The sequence below is a fragment of the Sus scrofa genome, chromosome 1 (genome assembly GCF_054392235.1).
Source record: "Sus scrofa isolate SSC_HxYL_T2T_F1_AM1 chromosome 1, Sscrofa_HxYL_maternal_Yorkshire_Landrace_v2.0, whole genome shotgun sequence".
NCBI lineage: Eukaryota > Metazoa > Chordata > Mammalia > Artiodactyla > Suidae > Sus > Sus scrofa.
The window spans coordinates 262,732,391-262,756,995 of NC_139383.1; the positions used below are offsets into that span (position 1 = coordinate 262,732,391).

The 24,605-nt window shown below is 39.8% G+C and overlaps 1 protein-coding gene across 1 annotated transcript in view; it reads right to left on the bottom strand.

The window, feature by feature from the left end:
- The window catches only part of LPAR1 (lysophosphatidic acid receptor 1), a gene marked incomplete at its 5' end in the record, with an annotated part of 96,128 nt that overhangs the window by 62,957 nt on the left and 8,566 nt on the right, over positions 1 to 24,605 (bottom strand).

A 24,605-nucleotide genomic window follows, 5' to 3' on the forward strand; every position in this document is an offset into this window, starting at 1 on the left:
CGACTGGAAAAGCCACATGACCCAGAAATCTTGCTTAAAATACACGAGACAGATGAGAATTTTGCAGAGCACTGCAAGTGGACTATTTACCATAGTAAATCTATTTTGACCTGTTATTTAGGGCATCTGTAAACATAGTTGGTTTACAGATAGGGTATTATTGTCCTATTATTCTGCATTTCTCTTCTCACATAGCACGTTCCCTCCGTGTTGGGCATCTTGTAACCAAGTCCCCATGTGGACCATCAGTCCCAACATTTCGGCGAGGTCACTACGCATCAAAGCTTCTTTGCCCAAAGCCAGTCTTTGCTGTTTGGCATTCCTGTGGTCAGCCCTGTCTATCCCCACAACTCCTTACCCCAGAATAGCATTTGTCAACCAATCTACGACGTGTGAGAAATTTTTCTTTTTGAGCACATAAGAAATACGTTGCTTAAGGTAATCTCCAAAGAGCACATGACACTTTATAGCACTGCTCTACCAAAAAAGCAAGGTATACTCAGATAAAGTCTATCTGCTAAAATATGGAGTGACGTTTCATTATGTGTTTTCTTATTTTTCAACATCACCAATTAGAATAAATTTGCTCATTAATTGTTTATACTCACTTGAATCTAAAAAGGATCGAGGAAGTTTATAATAGAATAATATAGGCAGTCAGTAACTACTAAAATGAAAGCAGAAAGGAAAAAGTAACATAAAGGAGAAACCAGAAAATTATACAGCAAATAGAATAAATCACCCTTCAGGAAGCCTTAAGTTTGTCTGTGACTCCCAAAATTAGAGGAGATTTCTTGAAGACAGCTCACATCCAACCTATTTTACATTGCCCTTAATAAATTACTTTTAGTAAATATGACAGTTCTAACCATTATTATTATTTTTGCAAATGGCTGTATCCATGGCATATGGGGGTTCTTGGGCCAGGGACTGAATCCAAGCCACTGTGCATCCATGCCAGATCCTTTAACCCACTATGCCAGGTTATATTTCATAATATACCCTTTCAATCTCTCACTCTCTCTCTCTTTTTTTTTTTTTTTTTTTTGCTAACACAGCAACACGTTTTCTTCAGAATTCAAAAATCTTCTCGTTTTAAAAACAGTTACAGAGGACAAAATTGATATATGAGGTAAAACAATAGCCCCATCAAAATTTGGGGCAGCACTCCATAGTGATACATATTAATCTCTGAGGTAAAACTTCTAAAAGTATGCACTAAATTTGATAAATAAAGGTGGTAAGTAGCTTCACATCTAGTCATCCAGATCAAGTTTTGCCACTGAGAAAAAAAATCTTCAGGTTTAAGATCTTCTTGAATTTCCTAACTTCAGGTAAGTAAACAGAGACCTTATCTTCTAAGCTACTTGCTCCACTGTACTTCTATGACAATTTCTTAGAATGACACCAGTCTTGGATGAATGCATTTGGTTCCCGCTTCCAAAACTTATGCCAAGGTTTCTGAGAAATGTGAGAGAAAATCAAGTTATCTAGAAGATTAATTCTGGTATAAAGTCATGATGTCTGGCCTCAACGGAGAATTTAATGCCACATGCAGTCAATTTCCTCTCTAATTATTATTCTGTATCTTCTTCATCATGACTATTTTAAACATATCTACTGTTCCCTTTTGAGCTCCCATCTCCCCTCTTTCCATTAGCAGTTGCCAGAAGTGGAAAATTAGGTATCATTGGATTGCAACTTCTTTATCTTTACAATTACTTATCCAAGAATCCATCCTTTCTTCCCCTTCCATCACAACAGAAAAGGTGTTCCTTTGCCATCCAAGTGTTCTGAACCCTATCTATTCCTACTATTTCCAGAACCTTGTTCTGGAAATTATTTCCTTTCTCTTCCTTGTATCTTCAAACCTCCCCCTTCACTCCTTCTCCTCTCCCTTGAACCTTTCCTATCGATAGTCAAATAAATTTAATCTCTACCAAAGACAGACACACAAGAAAGCCCCATGGGACCTCATGTTGGCCTTTCGGGCCTGGATTATTTTTCCCTTCACAGCCAACTGCTCTCTAATGTCTCACTGGAGACACATAAATTTCTCAGTTACCTGTGGTATGGCTTCTCCCTCCATTCTGCCATCAAATCCACTCTTGCCAATTTTTTGTATTGCCCTTTTTAGGGCTGAAGCCATAGCATATGGAGGTTCCCAAACGAGGGGTCTAATCGGAGCTGCAGCTGCCGGCCCACACTACAGCAACGCAGGATCCGAGCCATATCTGCGACCTACGCCACATCTCATGGCAATGCCGGATCCTTAACCCACTGAGCAAGGCCAGGGATTGAACCTGCATCCTCATGGATGCTAGTCAGATTTGTTAACCACTGAGCCACAATGGGAACTCCCCACTCTAGTCAATTCTTGACGTTCATATAACATTCCAAAGTCACGACAATCCGGTGGCCATTCCAGTGGAAATGTTTTAGTCTCTATCTTAACTAAGGCTTCAAAGCATTAGACACATGACTGGGGAGACTCTTAGAAAATTCTTTCTTTGGCTTTCATGACATCATACTCTTCTGGTCATGATCCCTCTCTCTGGCTGGTCCTTCTCGGTCATTTTTGAGGGTCCCCATCCTCTGAGCAACATCACTGTTTCTGCACTATTTATATCCTCATTCAACACGCTTGCACAGAGTTTTCTAATGTGTCCTCTAAGAATTCTATGAATATATATATATATATATATATATATATATATATGTAATATTCCCATTTCTATATTTAGCCCCTGCTTTTTTCCTGAGGTCTAGGCAAATATCAAATTGCCCACGGTTATATCAAATGGACTACCCCACAATTTCTTCTGCCTCTGCTCAAAATCAAGCTCAAACTTATAACTTTCTTCATGAGCCCCTACTTGTTCTTCCCATGTTCTCGTTTCCAGAGGCTAGAGAACCTGGAAATTTCCAGGGGCCTGTGTGCTCAACCTGGAAATTCCTTCTCTTCTCATTCTCATCATTTAAGCAATAACCAAAACCCTGTAAATTCTCCTTCCTAAGTACCTGCTCAACCTATCTACTCTTCCGTCCTCAGAGCTCCCAAAAGTACTACTACACAGGCTTCCTAAGTGTCCTTTCTGTCTGGCACCAATTTCTTCTCTAGTGATCTTTCTAGAAGACAAAGTTGCCCAAATTGCTCCTCTACTAAAAAGGTTTCTGTGGCTTGTAAGCAAGTGCACTTAGGATAAAAATCTAAACTCTCCGACTGTCGTATCAGGCCTCCTCTGCCTCTCCGGCCTCAACTCAAGCTGTTAATGACTTCAAGGTCTCTGCTTTCGCTCCATTTAATGTACTGGGTTCTCTCTCACCTCTTGTTCTTGGCCATCAGTGAGAACAGCAGTGTTGTGCAGCAGCCACCCAGAGGGTTTGTAAAATATAGACTGGTGGCCATATCCCCCAAATTTCTGTTTAGCAGATTTGAGGCAGGGCCCCAGATGATGCTGATGCTGTACTTTGAGGACCACGGGCCTAGAACACTCTTCCCCTGATTTTCACCGTATACTCATTCTTCATGTACCAGCTGAAACACCACTCTTTCCAGTCATTCTCCCTGGATCATCTCACGTCTACACAAGGTGCTTCCAACCAAAATTCCCTGCATTACTCCTGTAACAACACTTAACACACTAATAATTGCTTAATTTTCTACTGCCACCTCCCCACACTAGGCTGTAAGCTCTGTGAGGGCAGAGATTCTAGCTTTCTTGTTCACTCACTGTTGTATAGCACCATCGACTAGATTAGATGCTAAATATACAGGTTGCTTTAATAAATTAAAGATCATTTCAAAAACGTTCACATTTCACAAGTTTCCTTTCTGCAAGGATACACACACACACACACACACACCAAAAAAAACATAGACATAAATTAAAATTCTGTTATTTCCTTTAGCCCTCTGGACAAAGACATTGCTTAATCAAACATGAAGCATATAGTATGTCACAGCATTCCAAAGTTGGAATGCCAGCTGCCGACAAAAGCAGTGGTATGTACAGCTTCTCCGCTTTTCCCACTGAGAAAAACTATACAGTTAAGAATGAAAAAATAAAAAATAAATTGTCTTTTTTTTTTTTTTTTTTTTTTTTTAATGGCCACACCTGTGGCACACGTAAGTTCCTGGGTTTCAGACAGAGACTGAATCCGAGCTGCAGCTGTGACCTATGCCGGATCCTTTAATCCACTGTGCCAGACTAGGAAGCAAACCCACACCTCTGCAGTGACATGGGCTGCTGCAGTTGAATTCTTAACCCACTGTGCCACAGTGAGAACTCCTAAATTATCTTTCCAAGCCAATTGCTAAGATGAATAAAACTGACAAATTTTCTCTGAAGGAATCCAGTATGTTTACTTAGCAAATGGCATGTGACCTGGTTCTATACCATCTTATCTCTCAAAAATTGAGTAGTGATACCATAAAAACTGTACCCTATTTAATGATATAACTTACACAATTTTTTTAAACCTTGGTTTCATCATCTTTGAAAGGAGAAAACAGGACTAAACTATATATAAAGTCTTTTGTAGGTAAAATCCTATACTGAGAAAATTCTGGGTAAGGATCAAGTAGAAAATGTACCAGGAATTAACATTTATAAGGGTAGAATACATTTGAGAAAAAATTCAGAGGAATTTTAGCTAGATTCAGTACAACAGGACTGAACTGAAAGAAGAATTAAATCCCCTCTTCTACCATCTAAAATGCAACCGATCTGGAGAGTAAGAGAGGGAGACTCTAGCAGCATCTAGAGTCATGTGGCCGTCAGAAGACTGGTTGAATGGGCTTCTTTACTTCTTCGGGACCTGAGGGATTTAGGCAAAAACCTACATCAAGCTCTGGGAGAATCTAATTCAACAATGATTGGACTATAAACAACTCAAGGTAGTCACGGCTATAATGATACAGCAAACAGGAAAAAACGTATCAAACACAGTGGAGAGAAAGCAATCTCAGAGGAGGAGATGATCATTCTAAAAATAAATAAATAAAACACCTCCCTTGAAGCAGATTTATGGGAAACAAAGGTAAAATGAAAATGATGACATGTTATTTCTGATTGGTCTTCTCAAACTGTTTTGTGAGGGCACCAGCAGTGAAAATACAGAAAGCCAGGAAGTTCCTATTGTAGCTCAATGGAAACAAGCCCAACTAGGATATGGGTTCGATCCCTGGCCTCACTCAGTGGATTAAAGGATCCGGCATTGCTGTGAGCTATGGTATAGGTTGCAGACACTGCTTGGATCCTGTACTGCGGTGGCTGAAGTACGGCTGGCAGCTGTAGCTCCAATTTGACCCCTAGCCTCAGGAACTTCCATATGCCACAGGTGCAGCCTTAAAAAACAAGAAAGAAGGAGTTCCCGTCATGGCTCAGTGGGTAACGAATCCGGCTAGGAACCATGAAGTTGTGGGTTCAATCCCTGGCCTTGCTTAGTGGGTTAAAGATCCGAACCAGTGTTGCCGTGAACTATGGTGTAGGTTGCAGACGCGGCTCGGATCTGGCATTGCTGTGGCTCTGGCATAGGCCGGCAGCTACAGCTCCGATTAGTCCCCTAGCCTGGGAACCTCCATATGCTGCAGGTGCAGCCCTAGAAATGGCCAAAAAAAAAAAAAAGACAAAAAAAAAAAAAAAAAGCAAGAAAGAAAACAGAACAAGCCATTATGAAGACAGAACATAAATAAATAAAACTCCAGTCAAAAAAAAAATACAGAGATTATATTAGCTTTCTATTGCTACTGCAACAAATTGCTAACAAATTTAGTAGCTTACAAATAGAAATTCATTATCTTACAGTCCTGGAGGTCGGGAGTCCAAAGTGGGGCTCATAAGGCTAACACCAAGGTGTTGGCAGGACTCTATTCCTTCCCAGAGGCTCTAGAGGAGAATCTTTCTTGTCTTTTCCAACATGCTGCCCATATTCTTTGTCACCTGGCCCCATTCCAGCTTCAAAGCCAGCAACGGCCAAGTCTTGCTCACACAGCATCATTCCAACACCGACACTTCTTCATCTTCCGCATTTAGGGACCCTTGTGATTACAATGAGCCCACCCAGATAATTTAGGATTATCTGCCCATCACGAAATCTTGAACTTAACTGCATCTGAAACGTCCCTTTTGCCATGTAAAGTAGCATATTCACGGGTTTCAAGATTAAGTACACTGAAATGCACATCTTTAGAACTCCATTATTGTGCCCAGAGGTGAAAAACTGAATTAAAAACCGTAATTCAGGCAATGAAGTTTAAAAATCCCAGAAAACTGAAATGGCAAGTAGAAAACATAGTTAAGAAATTCACTCAGCACTTCGAGAAGAAGGTCAAAGATAAGAATAAAAGTAAAGAAGACACGCACAGGAAAAATCCCTAATGTAACTAGCTTTCCAAGTAAAACTAGGATGAAGCTTAAGGAACACAGCCTCAAGTACGTGAAAAGTTGTTCCTTAAAGATAAAGACCTCAGGTTACTGGTTTAAGTTTCTACAAATTACAGAAGAGGTAATTAAAATCAACTGAAATTCAGATATAGCTAGTTTAGATTCTGGCATTTCAAGGGTATCATTCAAAAATGTTTAAGTACTTTTTTAAAAAGCAAACAAATTAAATATTGAGAGAAAGAAAGAAAATAAGGTATCACTAAGATTCTGCTGTAGAATTCCAAAGGACAGAACACAAACATCAAAATCTTCATTATGCTTCAATTTAAAAAAAAAAAAAAAACAATCTCTGCTATGTGGAGAAAATGTCTGAGATTCAAATTCAAGTTCCTCAGCCATCTATACTGATGTTCTCATTTGAGGACAATACAGAACAGTCCCACAGATAGGAGAGATCGTTATCTATATTTCCTTCCTAAAAAAATACAAATTCAAGTAAGCCATAAAAAAAAACAAAAATGAAAAACACAATAGAATAAAACGACTAGCAGCAAGCATCGAAAATACACAAAACCTAATTGAGTCGAAGCAACCGATCTTCATATAGTTATAAAACAAAGCAAATATCAAAAATAACTCTTGAAAGTATACTTAATACATTAGAACTAAAATCCCTGTATCAATAAGAATTTAAAAATGGAACCGAAGTATTAAATATCCGTTCATTTTCTCTTACTACTCAGGTATGAATCAAAACATTCATTTAAACTGTAATGATAATTTTCAAAAATGTTTAAATATGGGGATTCAAAAACCACCAAACTGAGTAGTTAATACACTAAAAGTGGGATGACTACTTTTCATGTTACTGGGGAAAATAGAGTAAAAAATGGCAGGGGGGGACATAAATGATGCCAGAAGAACAATTTGTGAGATGTATTCAGCTAAGATTATAAATGATGTCTTTTCTTCCTTAGAAAAGTGGTATTTGCTGCAAGAAATTTGGAGGAAAACAAAAACATAATCATACAAAACTCAATAAATATTTGTTTAAAGTCTATTACTCTAAAATCCAAATCATTATAATTAGAAATTTCTCTAAAATAAGTTACAGAAGTCTGCCCTGCCCAAGAAACAAAGATATAAATAAAACAGAATGATTCAAAAAATAAATTATCCTCAAGGCTAAAAAGAGAAGTCCACATTCAGGCCCTTTTCACGTCCACCAATTACATCTCAGGATAAGGGGGCAGATGGAGGAGAACTCATTAGCTGCTCCACAGAATGGATGTTCCAAAGCTCAGAAATTTACCTCACCCTATCATGTGATCTCAAAAGAAGTCATAACAAATGTGCCAAGCCTGAACTCTAAAGAGGCACAGATGGTGCTCTCCTTGGCAATGCACTTCATTCATTCAACTGGCATATCCACAAGCACTTCTGGAATGCCAGATATGGCCATGGCACTGCCCTGGGTTGTGCCTTGAAAGGAAACAAAATGACACACCCGGGCACCAACTATGGGGCCATGCACAGTCCATCCAGTGTGGTTTGGTAGCTCCCGAAAGACAGCTACATAGTCATAAGCCAAGTGGAAAGGGAACACTTAGCACAAGCTCACCAGCTGGTTATTAAAACTATATGGTTTAGTAAGTATTTAGATAAGAATGCAAATATGTATTCCAGTGACATCCTAAAGAGAGATTTTCACCTGTGCTGGTAAAAGGACCCGTAAAAAGATATAAATCAAGCTACTTTGGTTCCCCACCTCTGTGAAAGTGCAATACTGGAGTGGGTGAGAACTTCCTTCCGATCCTGACGCTCACCAGCTAATCTGGCCTTCAGTAGGTCTCCTAACTGCTCTCAGTGTTGATTTCTCATTTGTAAAATAAGACACCTCTAAGAACTCTTCCATTCTACTTCTTGAATCTAAAATAATCAAACCTTCCATACGTTTCCTCCCTCCCCTGCAAAAAGATTGAAAAAGCACTCGAAATGGGATTAAGATGGCGGAATAGAAGGACTGGAGCTCAACTTCTCTCCTAAAAACAACAAAATGCACAACTAAAGGCTGAGCAATCTTCACCCAAATGGAAACCTTAAAAAAGATACCCTACTCCAGAAGAAAAAGAGGCGGACACATCAAGAGGTAGCAGGGGCAATTTCGTGATATAAACAACCCCATATCTCCCAGGTGGGAAGCCCCACAGACTGGAAACTAACTGGTTCACAGAGACTCACCTACAGGAGTGAGAGTTCTGAGCCCCACATCAAACTCTCAAGTGTGGAGATCTGGCAGAGGGGGAAAGAGCCCCGGAGCATCTGGCATTGAAGGCCAGTGGGGCTTGTGTGCAGGAGCTCCACAGGACTGGGGGAAATGGAGACCCCATTCTTAAAAGGCACACACAGACGTTCATGTGCACTGAGTCCCAGGGCAAAGCAAAGGCTCCAAGGGAATCTGGGTCAAACCTGACTGCAGTTCTTAGAGGACATCCTGGGAAAACAGGGGTGAATGTGGCTTGTTGTGAGGGAAGGACATTGAAAGCAAAGCTCTCCGGAATATTCAGCAGCAGTGCCTTTCTCTGGAGGTGGTCATTTTGGGAAAATATGGCCCCACCCATCAGTCAGCTGCTGAGAAGCCCCAGGGCAAACAACAATCCAGCAGGGATCACAGCCCCACCCCTCAGTAAACAGGCTACCTAAAGACCCCTCAGGCACACAGATGCCTCTAATACCATCCAGAGACTAAGCCCCACCCACAGAGGGATTAGAATTGGCTCCTCCTACCAGGGGGCATGCATCAGCCCCTCCCATCAGGAAGCCTACAGCAAGCCCCCATACTGACTTCAGCCTCAGGGGGTCAGACATCAGAAGTAAGAGAGGCTACAACTCTAGTACCTGTAAGAAGGTCACCACACCAAAAACATATAAAAATGAAAAGACAGAGAACTATAACTCAGATGAGGGAGAAAGGAAAAACCACAGAAAATCAGCTAAGCAATGAGGAGATTCTCAGCCTCCAGGAAAAAGACTTTAGACTGTTGATGCTGAAGATGATGCAAGACATTGGAAATAAACTGGAGGCAAAGATGGATAACTTACAGGAAACACTGACCAAAGAGATACAAGATATAAAACTTAAGCAAGAAGAGATGCAAAATACAATAACTGAAATAAAAAATTCACTAGAAGCAGCTAACAGCAGAATACAGGAGGCAGAAGAACGAATAAGCGAGGTGGAGGACAGGTTAGTGGAAATTATGGATGCAGAACAGAAAAGAGAAAAATGATTGAAAACAAATGAAGAGAGTCTCAGAGAACTCTGGGACAACGTGAAATGCACCAACATCTGTATTATAGGGGTGCCAGAAGGAGAAAAGACAGAGAAGGAGACAGAAAAAATATTCCAAGAGATAATAACCAAAACCTTCCCTAACATGGGGAAGGAATCACTCACTCAAATCCAGGAAGCACAACGAGTACCATATAAAATAAACCCAAGGAGGAACACCCTGAGAAACATACTAATCAAACTGACCAAAATTAAAAACAAAGAGAAAATCTTGAAAGCAGCTAAGGAAAAGAAACAAATAACATACAAGGGAATCCCGATAAAGCTATCGGCAGATTTTTCAACAGAAACTCTGCAGGCCAGAAGGGAGTGGCATGATATACTCAACGTGATGAAAGGAAAAAACCTCCAACCAAGATTACTCTACCCAGCAAGACTCTCCTTCAGATTTGAAGGAGAAATCAAAACCTTCACAGATAACCAAAAGCTGAGAGAATTCAGCAACACTAAGCCAGCCTTACAGCAAATACTAAAGGAACTTCTATAGGCAGAAAAGAACAAGAGAAGAAGGAAAGGAAAAAGAGCAGCAAAAACAAATCCAAAGTAATTAATAAAATGACAATAAGAACATACATATCAATAATTACCTTAAATGTTAATGGACTAAATGCCCCAACCAAAAGACACAGACTGGCTGAATGGATACAAAAACAAGACCCATATATGTGCTGTCTTCAAGAGACCCACTTCACTTCTATGGACACATACAAACTGAAAGTGAGAGGATGGAAGAAAATATTTCATGCAAAAGGGGATCAAAAGAAAGCTGGAATAGCAATACTCATATCAGACAAAGTAGACTTTGAAGAATATTTTCAGTGACAAAGAAGGACATTACATAATGATCAAAGGATCAATCCAAGAAGATGTTATAACAATTTTAAATATCTACACACCCAACACAGGTTCACCACAATATATAAGGCAACTGCTAACAACCTTAAAAGGACAAATCCACAATAACACAATAATACTGGGGAACGTTAACACCCCACTTACAGCAATGGACAGATCAACCAGACAGAAAATCAATAAGGAAACACAGGCCCTGAATGAAGCATTAAACCAGATGGACTTAATAGATATTTATAGGACATTTCATCCAAAAGCAACAGAATACACATTCTTCTCAAGTGCACATGGAACATTCTCTAAGATTGATCACATCCTGGGCTACAAATCCAACCTCAGTAACTTTAAGAAAATTGAAATCATATCAAGCATCTTTTCCGACCACAATGCAATACGACTGGAAATCAACAACAAGAAAAAAACTGCAAAAAAACACAAACACGTGGAGATTCAACAACATGCTACTAAACAACCAATGGATCACTGAAGAAATCAAAGAGGAAATTAAAAAATACCTAGCAGCAAATGACAACGAAGATACGATACTCCAAAACCTATGGGATGCAGCAATTTGGCAAAGTTTCAGGATACAAAATCAATACACAGAAATCGATAGCGTTTCTATATACTAACAATGAAAAAGCAGAAAAGGAAATTAGGGAAGCAATCCCGTTTACCATCGCATCCAAAAGAATAAAATACCTAGGAGTAAACCCACCTAAAGAAACAAAAGACCTGTACGCTGAAAACTACAAGCCACTGATGAAAGAAATCAAAGATGACACAGAGATGGAAAGATATACCATGCTCGCGGATTGGAAGAGTTAATATTATCAAAATGACTATACTACCCAAGGCAATCTACAGATTCAATGCAATCCCTATCAAATTACCAACGACATTTTTCACAGAACTTGAACAAAATATTTTAAAGTTTGTTTGGAAGTACAAAAGACCCAGAATAACCAAAGACGTCCTGAAAAAGAAAAATGGAGCTGGAGGAATCAGGCTCCTGGACTTCAGACTATACTACAAAGCAACAGTCGTCAAAACTGCATGGTACTGGCACAAAGACAGACATATAGATCAGTGGAACAGGATAGAAAGCCCAGAATTAAACCCATGCAGTTACAGCCAACTAATCTATGACAAAGGAAGCAAGACTATACAATGGAGAAAGGACAGCTTGTTCAGTAAGTGGTGCTGGGAAAACTGGACAGCCACATGGAAAAGAATGAAATTACAATACTCCCTAACACCATACACAAAAATAAACTCCAAATGGATTAAAGACCTAGATATAAGACCAGACACTATCAAACACCTAGAGGAAAACATAGGCCAAACACTCTCTGACATAAATGACAGCAACATCTCCTCAGATCCACCTCTTAGAGTATTGACAATAAAAAGAAAAATAAACAAATGGGACCTACTCAAACTTCAAAGTTTCTGCACAGCAAAGGAAACCCTAAACAACACAAAAAGACAACCCACAGAATGGGAGAAAATCTTTGCAAGTGAAACGACTGACAAGGGATTAATCTCCAAAATTTATAAACAACTTCTGCAGCTCCATACCAACAAAACAAACAACCCCATCCAACAATGGGCAGAAGATCTAAACAGACAATTCTCCAAAGAAGACATACAGATGGCCAAAAAACACATGAAAAGATGTTCAACGTCACTCATTATTACAGAAATGCAAATCAAAACCACTCTGAGGTACCACCTTACACCAGCCTGAATGGCCATCATCCAAACGTCTACAAACAATAAGTGCTGGAGAGGGTGTGGAGAAAAAGGAACCCTCGTACACTGTTGGTGGGATTGCAAATTGGTGCAACCACTGTGGAAAGCAGTATGGAGATTCCTCAGAAAACTAAAAATAGAACAACCATTTGATCCAGTAATCCCACTCCTGGGCATCCATTCAGAGAAAACCACGACTCGCAAAGACACATGTACTCCAATGTTCATTGCAGCACTATTTACAATAGCCAAGACATGGAAACAACTTAAATGTCCATCGACAGAGGAGTGGATCCAGAAGATGTGGTACATATACACAATGGAATATTACTTAGCCATCAAAAAGAACAAAATACCAGCATTTTTAGCAACATGGATGGACCTAGAAACTATCATGCTAAGTGAAGTCAGCCATACAATGAGACACCAACATCAAATGCTTTCACTGACATGTGGAATCTGAAAAAAGGACAGACGGAACTTCTTTGCAGAACAGACGCTGACTCACAGACATTGAAAAACTTACGGTCTCCGGAGGAGACAGTTTGGGGGATGGGGGATCTGCTTGGGCTGTGGGATGGAAACCCTGTGAAATCAGATTATTATGATCATTATACAACTACAGATGTGATAAATTCATTTGAGTAATAAAAAAATGAAAAAAAATTAAAATAAATATGTAAAGTAAAAAAATAAATAAATAAAAAATAAAAATAAAAAAATAAAGTCTTCACAGGAAAGCACCGCTCAAATGCCTATCAAGCCATAACAATAATAATCATAATTCATCCTGTTGCCCAAGTAAGACCATAGTCATTGACCTAGATTGATAAATTTGTACATTGAGAAGACAGATAAACAGAAATCTAAGAGAAATAGTAGGGGGAAAAAAGGTAGGAAATTTACCACCTTTTATATACAAGAGTGCCGGAAAGCTGAGAAAGATTAGGTATGTTAAATATTATTAATATTTACTTAAGTGTTTTCCACCTAACACCTGCATCACTTAAGACACAAATGATCCCAAACACAGCTTTCAACTTTTCTGGATTAATTGACATGTTTATATAACAATTTCAAACTTGATTATTTTATAACAAAATTAAAAATAAAATATGACTGTCTTTCAGGTAGCTTTGGTGAATAAATGCTTATAAGGAAAATATTCCATATTTAAAATTATTCTATGGAACATAATAAATCCTTACTTTTCTTGTAGCCTCCCTCTTGAAAACTGTCTCCACTGGTGAGCCTTTTTTTTTTTTTTTTTCCCACTGTACAGCAAGGGGGTCAGGTTATCCTTAGATGTATACATTACAATTACATTTTTCCCCCACCCTTTATTCTGTTGCAATATGAGTATCTAGACATAGTTCTCAATGCTACTCAGCAGGATCTCCCTGTAAATCTATTCTAAGTTGTGTCTGATAAGCCCAAGCTCCCGATCCCTCCCACTCCCTCCCCCTCCCATCAGGCAGCCACAAGTCTCTTCTCCTTTTAAGCTATGTGTACCACTATTCGAAAACCAAATATTCCATGCACAATTTTCATTTGTTAAACACAAGCAAAATGCCTCTTAAATCAGAACAAGTCCAGGGAGAGAAGGAGGTGGGGTTTTAACATGCTTGCATTGGAAGCCCAGGGAGTTAGATCTGTCAGGAGAAGGCAGCTCGTATTCTGCATCAATGACATCATCATTAGTCATCTCTGGGGCCACATTCTGCTGAGCACAGCAAGTAGGCTTCAGTTTCTGAACAGAGGGCCTCCATGACTCTCAGTCTCACTGAGAATTGTGGAAGATGGCCTAGGTTTTCCCTTCTTAGTCTGGATCTGGAAGGCCGGCTCTGAGGAAGTGTTTAAGTGTTAAGTGTTTAAGGCTCCTCTGGCATCTCCCTGCCCTTTCCCAGATTCTACTCCAGCCATGGAACCTCCCTCTCCCTTAGCTCCTGTTTTCAAAAAATTCATCCTGAAATGTTTTAAGATGAGGAAATTCCTTAGAAGAGAGGGAAACACGGGAGAAACAGGTACAACGGTACCATCACATATCTTGAAGAAAAGACCCTTAAAATCCAGCTATTAAAGACAGGATCATAGCTAACAAATAAGAGAGGAAATAACAAAGAGAAAACATCAAGATACTGGTCATGAAGAGCTTTGTAGTTGGACTTCATGCTTTTCCTTAAAAGTAATAAGTAATTATTCAGTTACAATAATACAGTAACATTACTTTAGCACTATCAATATCACTAATATTGATATTAAAGAAGAAAATTTGTATCCTAGAAATCTTTGGTTTTTTGAGACATCAGAGTTGTACATTCCCCATTCATTAAAGCTATTGAGTAACTGGATTTATAGCTGGAAAATGTGAAGGCATAGATGTATGCGGACAAGTGTGCCTTTCATTTGTGTGTTGCTCCCTTTTTCTGCTTCATTCTGCTTTGCTTGGTATTTTAGGAAAATATTTTTTTTCAATCTCCTTTGACTGCTGGGTTTTGACTAGTTCTGCAACAGGAATGTTGGAAAAGAATTGGAGGATAAGAGGTAATTTCTCTTTCTTGCTCTGCCTCATAGCCTACAGAAGAAGCTGCAACTCCCTCGTGGCTCAAATCCCGCTGGGCAGTTGGGTGATGTGGCCTGGCATCTAGATTCTGGCTACCCGACTGCTTCCCACCTTTCCTTTAGCCATCGAGCTTTCTACCTTTGCTAGTCTGGTTTAACTGATTGCATTACATTGCTCAAACAGATTCTCAATTCTTCTTCATTTACATACCCAATTTATCCAAATTTTGCCTGCATTAAATTCTCTTTACTTTGAAAAATCTACCACACACACAAAAAAAAAAAGACAGCGCAGAATTTATGAAACGCCATTAAGTCTCTATTAACAAGAAAAATAGTTCTCGCACTTTTAGAGCCTCAAATTAGAAACAATTTTTAAAAAAGGAATGATTTGCCAGTAGAACCAAAAAAGAGGCCACAGAACAATGTTGAGACAAACTAAAAATATTTTAAAGTTAGACTCCCCAGGAGTTCCCACTGTGGTTCAGCAGGTTATGAACTCAACATCCATGAGGATACAGGTTTGATCCCCGGTGGGTTAAGGATCCGTCATTGCCATGAGCTGTGATGTAGGTCTCAGACTCAGTTGGAATCCTACGTTGCTGTGGCTGTGGTGTAGGCCAGCAGCTGCAGCAGATCCTATTCGACCTCTAGCCTGGGAACTTCCATATGCGTCATTGTGGCCCTAATAAAAGCAAAAAAAAAGAAAAGAAAAGAAAAGAATCCTCAAAGTAGCCGAAGAATATACAGCTTCTAGATTTTTTTAAGTTTATCTGAAAAAGTACATAAAATGCTGCTTCTATAAAGAAACACTGTACATGAATAGAGTATATACACGTAAAAAAGACACTATGGAACATAAACTAAATCAACGAAAATGCTTTGTATCTATTATAGTCCCTCGTAACAGGCAGAGTGAGTGACATCATCTTTGCTCGATTTCCAAAGAGAATTTTGAGTCAGTCCCAAGAAGAAATGGGAGAAAAAAATAAAACGCTAAAAACACTAAGACACGCTGGAGAAAAATACAAGTAGTGTTTTAGATGCGCTGCTGAGCTAAAAGGGAACAACAAACTAGGGTGACAGGCTGCTCTGGCGGCAGACTGTCAAGATTATGGTCATTAAATATGTCCATAATTAATATGGGCATTAAATATTTCAGGGAAAAAGAAGATGAGTCCTTGGCCTTGACTGGGACAGTGACTTAGGACGAAGACCCAGTCCTGAAGCTCGGAATCTGGAGGATCCCCACATCATTTCCTGAAAAATGGAAGCTACCCAACTGCTCCGAAGAAAACAAGGAAGTCTGTCTGTTTTAGCTTAGGCTCCAGATTGGGAAACAAATAAATAAAAAGGTTTCCATCAGAAATCAAGCCCCCAAAGTTCCTGCTGTGGCACAATGGGACTGGCAGCGTCTCTGCATTGCCGGGACACGGGTTCAATCCTTTAACACCGTGACTTTAAGGATCTGACGCTGCCACAGCTGGAGTGTAGGTCACAACTGCAGCTGGGATCTGGTCCCTGGCCCAGGAACTCCATTTGCCACAGGGTGGCAACAAAAAAGGGGTGGGGGAGAGAAATCAAGACTCCAAGCCTGTAAATCATGCACCGAGGGGATGTGAAGTTAGACGGAGTCTGAGAACCCACAGAAAGAGAAGTCAACACAAACCACAGTCCTTGGCCTGTGATATCTCCACCCCCTCCCGTCCAAGGGCCTGGCACTACCGAGCATCAAACCTCTCCAATTCAGCCACGCAGGATTCTCTCAGATCAGCCCCACTGAAGGGGAATTCATCATCGCAAACAATAAAAACACACAGGAAGGATACCATGTGTGAGAATCGGCAGAAGAGTCCACAGAGGACTGGACCCAAAAATGTCAGACTAAAGACAAACCTGAACTGGTTGAGATTTTGCATTCTCCCTTTCCACCTTTACCGGTTTCAGTTACATTTCTAAGTCTATTCTTTAAGGCTTATTTTTAAGATTGTGTGTGTATGTGTCTTTTTGTCTGTTTAGGGCTGCACCCACAGCATAAGGAGGTCCCCAGGCTAAGGGCCTAATTGGAGCTGTAGCCTCTGGCCTACACCACAGCCACAGCAATGCGGGATCCGAGCTGCGTCTTGGACCTACACCATAGCTCACCGCAACGCTGGATCCTTAACCCACTGAGCAAAGTCAGGGATCAAACCCGCAACCTCAGTGGTTCCTAACTAATCGTGTTCATTTCCACTGAGCCACGACAGGAACTCCTATTTTTAAGATTTTAACATGCAAACTTGACTTGAAGTCTGAAGGCAATCCTCTTCCCTTGGTAAGCTTTCACTCCAATGCCTCTGCTCTCATCTTACTATGGTTCGATATTTTACTTCCATCTGTTTTGAAACCTACCTAAAATTACTTGATATTACTCTTTTGATTTTATAGTCTCAGTTTATTTGCTTATCTTGGTTTCTTTTTGTTTTGTTTTTGTTTTGCTTTTTGGGGCTGTACCTGTGACATATGGAAGTTCCCAGGCTAGGGGTTGAATCAGAGCTGAAGATGCCGGCCTTCGCCACAGCCACAGCAACGCCGGATCCAAGCCGCCTGCATCTGTGACCTACACCACAGCTCACAGCAATGCTGGACCCTTAACCACTGAGCAAGGCCAGGGATTGAACCCGTGTCCTTATGGACACTAGTCAGGTTTATTACCACTGTGCCACGACAGGAACTCCTATTTGGTTATCTTTGTATGAAACCAGGATACCCATGTTATAAAAACAAAAAGGAGATTAGGAGTGAAATAAATTATCAACCAGTATTATTTAAGAATATAAATGAGGGTTTCTACATAAAATATATATCTATTTTTAGATATATGGGGGAGAAAGAGGAGGAGGTGTAACTAAATAGAGTTTATTCCAGGAGTTCCCGCTATGGGGCAGGGTGGGTTGTTAAAGCATCCAGCCTTGTCTCTGCCCCTGCTCAGGTTGCTGCTGAGAAGCAAGTTTGATCCCCAGCCCAGGTGCAATGGGTTAAGCATCCAGTGTTGCCACAGCTATGGCTAAGGTCGCAGCCGCAGTTCAGATTCAATCCCTGGCCCAGGAACTTTGCATATGTGGCCAAAAAATAAATAGGGTTTATTCCAGAGTGCAAAGTTGACATTATAAGTTAAAAATCTCGTAATAGAATTCACCACACAAAAATGTTCAAGAAAAGAAAAAAGGCCAAGGATCATCTCACGAGACATGGGAACATGTGTTTGGTAAACTTAAATACCCTTTCAGGATAATATGACAATCTCGGATTAGAAGGAAACTTCTCTAACTTGGTAAAAGGTATATGATATGTATGGCAACTGTCATATTTGATGAAAGTATTTCCCCTTCAAAGACAGAAACAAAACAAAGCTGATTTGATCACCAGCTGATTTTACCATGTACAGCTGATCACAGCCAAATATAGCAAGAATTGGAACAGAAAAACCTATTGTTTTTCACAAACAATTAATCAGTTACATATAAAATACAAGGTACTTTATAAATAAACTGTACTAACAGTGTTTAGCAAATTCGCTGGGTTAAATATCAAGTGATATGAGCCAACTGTGTTCCTACAGAAACTCTGGAAACAAATTTTAAATTATGATTTCAAAAACAAGCATATTTCCGACCACAAAAGGTCTAAGGTATCTAGGAAGATGTCTAAAGATTCAAAAGCTTACAAGGAAACCTAAATAACTGAAGACATAATACTTCAGGGGCAGAAAAAGATATTAAGATGTCAATTTTCCCAAAATTAATATATACATTCAATGCAATAAAATGAAAACCACAAAAGGGTTTTTCATGAAGCTTAACAGGCTCCCTGAACATTGCTACAGAAGTACACAAGAACCAGAGCATCCAACTTAGAAAACAAAGAACCAGATGCCCTAAAGAATGCATATTTTATTTTAAATTGATAGCAGTAAGACATGATATGGGCACAGAAAAACATGAATAGCCAATAACCAGAAACACACACTTCCATGATAACTTGATATAAAAAGACATGGGGAGTTCTTGTCGTGGCACAGTGGTTAATGAATCCAACTAGAAACCATGAGGTTGCGGGTTCGATCCCTGGCCTTGCTCAGTGGGTTGTGGATCCGGCATTGCTGTGAGCTGTGGTGTAGGTTGCAGACGCGGCTCTGATTTGATCCCTAGCCTGGGAACCTCCATATGCCACAGGAGTGGCCCTAGAAAAGGCAGAAAGACAAACAAACAAACAAACAAACAAAAAAACACATGGGTTTACCCACCAATGGGGTAAATAGTGTAACTGTTCATCTATATGAAAAAACAAATTGACTATGACATAACATACACAGAAATCAATTTCAGGTGATATAAAGGCCTGTAAAAAGGAAATAAAGAATACATTTATAATTTATGAAAAGAGGATTTTTCTAACCAAGACAAAAACATTGACAACATTAAAAAATTCAAGACTCCTGTGCCACAAAAGACTTTCCCATCAGTGAAAAGCTGAAGAATTGTAAAATGTTTATTAGCAATGCACACAAAAAAAGCTTACAAATCAAAAGCAAAAAGCAAAACAATCCAATAGCAGAGTAGGCAAAGATGGGGACAGGCAATTCACAGGAGAGGAAGCCTTAATGGCCAACCATCGGATGAAAAGACAATCACCCTTACAGGAGATCAGAGAAAGTCAAGTACAAACTGGAGTCAGATCCAATTAATCACTGCATCAGGGGGCAGAACTCAAGGAGTCTGAAAATATCAAGAGTTGGCGAAGACTGCCGCACAGTTACGGTGGAAATAAAATTTAGTACAACAGCTTTGAAAGACAGTTTGGCAAAAACCACTTAAATTGGACATATATACATGATTGAGAGATTCTAACCCTAGAAAAACTTTCGCATGAGTCTAAGGAGATGTATATAGGAATATTCATTGCCCCTTTTTTATATCAAAATATCAGAAGCAACTGGAGAATGGATACATTACAAAATAACCAGAAGGGTATACTATAATGCAGTCAAAATGCTCGTACTAGAGCTTTATGTATGGTGATGACTAAAGCAATCCGTCATTCTTAGACATGTTAAAAATTTACTGAAATATACTATATATTACTTAAACACTGTCTCAATATACGTATATATTCACAAATACATTTGGGAAATGACAAATATCAACATGTGGTCTGAGCCCAGAGGGAGGTTAATAGAACTGTAAAGGACTACAAGAGACTCAACTTGATCTGTAATGACTTGTTTTATTTATTAAAGCCCGAAATATTTTCTTATTGAGCCATATTTGACATATAACTTTATATTAGTCTCAGGTGTACAACATCCTAATTCAATATTTGTATATATTGTGAGATGATCCCCATAAGAAGTTTAGGTAACATCCACCACCACACATAATGACAGAATATTTTTGCCTGTGATGAAAACTTAAGCTCTGCTCTCTTAGCAACTTTCAAATATGCAATATAAGTATTAATAACTATATTCACTGTGCTACACATTACATCTCCAGCAATTTTTTTTTTTTTTTTTGTAACTGGACGTCTATACTTTTGGCCCACCTTCACTCAAAAGGTTTTGAAACAATTGCATCAAAATGTTAAAATTTTACAAAGCTGGGTATAATCAATATTCTATTGTACTATAGTACTCTCTACACTTCTCTGTATGCTTAACATATTTAAAAAACAAACACCGGAGTTCCATTCCCACTGGCACAGGGGAAACAAATCCGACTGGTAACCATGAGGTTGTGGGTTCGATCCCTGTCCTCACTCAGTGGGTTTATGATCCCGCGTTGCCATGAGCTGTGCTCTAGGCCACCCACAGACGTGGATCAGATCTTGCAATGCAGTGGCTGTGGCATAGGCCAGCAGCTGGAGCTCTGATTCCACCCCTAGCCTGGCAACCTCTATATGCCGTAGGTGCAGCCCTAAAAAGCAAAAAAAAAAAAAAAAAAAAAAAAAAAAAAAAAAAAAAACGCCTTAATCAGTCTGAGTCCAAGCAAGTGGGTTCCGTTGTCACTAGAGCAGAGAGGAGAAGGAAGGTGAGGAGGAGTAGGAAGCACTATCGCTAGGCTCCACCAGGGCCAAAGAATGATTAACAGATAAAACCTGAAATGCACAATGATGCATCATTTAACATTTCAATTTCCCAGCAGACGGCAAAAGGTCTGATATAACGAGATAACGTTACAGATTGATAGAGCCTGAGAGCTTAGACCACACAATCAGTGAGAGCTGGGTTCAAATTCCAGTTATTTTGTTTACTAATATGACTTCAACACTATTTAACACTCTCAGGAGTTAGTTTCCTCATCTGTAAAATGAGATAAACACCACCTTCTCTTAAGGACTGAGTTATTATTCAGTTTCTGTAACATCTATTTCTCCTGAAATTTTTAAGTAACCCAGAGGGCTTAAACCTTTATAAACCAAACACCACACCTAAAATGCAACCTTCTTGAAATCAGAGATCAAAACAAGACAAATAATTCCTCGTATGAAGAAAATTAAAAAAAAAAAACAAAACAAAACACTTCTATTTGCATTTTCCCCCCATAGACTAACAGCAGAATATGTTTATTTTGTTTCAAATTAATTTCCTTACAATGGTATGTGTGGATAGGTGTTTTCTGTTGTTGTTTTCTTTTGTTTTTGAAATTTTATTTTAATTAATTAATTTTTTTTTTTTAGGCCACACCTACGGCACATGGAAGTTCCCAGGCTAGCAGTCGAATCAGGACTGCAGCTGCCAGCCAATGCCACAGCCATGGCTATTTGGGATCCAAGTCTCATGTGCAACCTACACCACAGCTCATGGCAATGCCAGATCCTTTAGCCCACTGAGTGATGGAACTCCAGGGATGGAACCTGCATCCTCATGGATCCTAGTCCAGGTTCTTAACCCTCTGAGCCATAATGGCAATTCCCTGGATTGGTGTTTACACTCTATTTCTTCCAATGGTTTATCCCTTTCACAGTGACTTTTTAATTATAACTTTACAACAATTCTGTTATTTGGAAGATCAATTTTTTCCACCTAGATCATCTTCTTTAAGATTATATTGGCTAGGTTTGACCTTTTGCATTTTTATATAAATGTTAGAATCAGGGTGGCAGTTTCAAAACAATTTTCTGGAATTTTGATTGTGATTGCATTTGATTTAGAGATATGTTTTAAGAGAAGTGACATGAAATCAATGAAATCTTACAATATGTTGACATGGTATTTCTTTAAGACTTCTTTAACGTCTATTAATAAGGTTTTATAAATAATCTCAGAGTTCTTACACCAGTTCTATTATTAGAGTTATTCTTAAGTACTTGATACTTATAACACACTTCTATATAGCAACTTGGGGTAATTTTCTCACTTAAGAGTTTTTAAAAATTGAGAATATAACTGATATATCATTGTATTAGTTTCAGGTGTTCGATTTTTTAAAAATAGATTTGTATACCTCTGCTGTAAGTGTTTGGTGTATTCTACACTTTTTTTTTTTTCTTTTTGTCTTTTTGCCTTTTCTAGGGCTGCTCCCGAGGCATATGGAGGGTTCCCAGGCTAGGGGTCCAATTGGAGCTGTAGCCGCCAACCTACACCAGAGCCACAGCAGTGCGGGATCCAAGCCACGTCTGCGACCCACACCACAGCTCACGGCAACGCCGGATCCTTAACCCACTGAGCAAGGGCAGGGATCGAACTCACAACCTCATGGTTCCTAGTCAGATTCATTAACCATTGCACCACAACGGGAACGCCGGTGTATTCTACATCTTATACTTACTGTATTCTTCTCTTCTTACAAACAGCTTGTCTATGCTTTCTCTGTGACCAGCTTGGAGGAAAGCAAAATGATGTGCAACCAAAAACAGGCAGCATTCAATACTTTAAATATTTGATGAAACCTGAATAAGTTTGAGGAAAAAAATCATGCAAAAAATGTTCTTATAAGCATATATTCCTGATATATCATTTGAATTAAATATCTTGCTGTACCTAGGACTACAACCTCACCAAGTTCCCTATCATTCACCATCTTGTTCTTTCTACCTTTTCTTTCTCCACTGAGACAGAGCTGAATTTCTAGCTGCAGGTTGTGTTGTCCTACTTTTCCAAGGTAGTCCTGAAGGAGACAGGGACCTCGCCAGCAGCTCAGTCTCTCCATCCTGACTTGTCACTCGGAGATGCATCTACGCATGTCTGACGGTGACTGCTGAGTGCTGAAGACCCACTGGACCCCCATGTACAAACCAGCATGTCAGACGTAAGCCCTGAAAACAGGGCAGAGGCCTCGGCTACTTCCTGGGCCCTCCCCTCCACTGGTTTTGCCAGGTGACTTCGGTCACCTGATCAACCACAATTAGGGTTAGCTAAACAGGGTTCTAGGAGATGCAAATCCCTTAGAGTTGGGACCCAAACATGAATCCAGATGAATGGTTCTTCCTTGCAGGCCTAAACTAAGGTTTCAAACCTCCCTGCGCTGGCTGGTGGCAGTTCATCTAGGTGCAAATACTTTTTTTTTTTTGTCTTTTTTGTCTTTTTGCTATTTCTTTGGGCCACTCCCATGGCATATGGAGGTTCCCAGGCTAGGGGTCGAATCGGAGCTGTAGCCGCCAGTCTACGCCAGAGCCACAGCAACACGGGATCCAAGCCGCGTCTGCAACCTACACCACAGCTCACGGCAACGCCAGATCGTTAACCCACTGAGCAAGGGCAGGGACCAAACCCGCAACCTCATGGTTCCTAGACGGATTCGTTAACCACTGCGCCATGACAGGAACTCCAAGGTGCAAATACTTTTAAAAGCAGTTATCTTCTAGTTTACCAACACCCACACCCAGAAGGGGTACCTCTGCCTACGGGACAGGAGCTCTAGCTCCCAAAAGCTATCTGGATCTCTGAAAGTTGCTTAATAGCTCACCTTTCAGGAATTCATCTCCTCCATGGCTCTTTCCTAAACATTTTATCTGATGCTCAGGAGCAGATAACAACCCACTATTACTTCTTGCCCAGCCTGAGCCTGCCTAGGATAATCATTTACTACATGGAATAAGCATTTACAACATGTAATAAGTCTATCTTATAGGCAGTTCTTTAAGGGATGCCACGCAATTACCAAAGGGCTGTATCATCACGCAGCAAACGAAGGCTGATTTTTTTTTTTTTTTTTTTTTTTTGTCTTTTGTCTTTTTAGGGCTGTACCCTCAGCATATAAAGGTTCCCAGACTAGGAGTCAAATCAGAGCTGTAGCTGCTGGCCTACACCACAGCCACAGCAAAGCAGGATCCAAGCTGCTTCTGGCAACACCAGATCCTTTACCTACTGAGCGAGGCCAGAGGTCAAACCCATGTCCTCACAGATACTAGTCAGGTTTGTTAACCACTGAGCCACAATCGGAACTCCTGATTTTTTTTTTTTTTTGAAATGACAGCATTGTGTCCTCTAAAGACATAAATCTCCTAGACCCTATGATTATCATTTCCTCAGCTGGTAAAAAGTGCAGGACATCATCCCACCTTAGCATTTATTTATGGAAAAGCAGCAACTAAAGTTCAAAGAAAAATAGCTGGAGAATCTAAGCATGACAAGAGGAAAACAGGCGAGGAGAACCCTAATGGGCAGTAAGAGGGAGGAAGCCACATCCCTTTGAAGGATAAAGAGTTAGCACCAT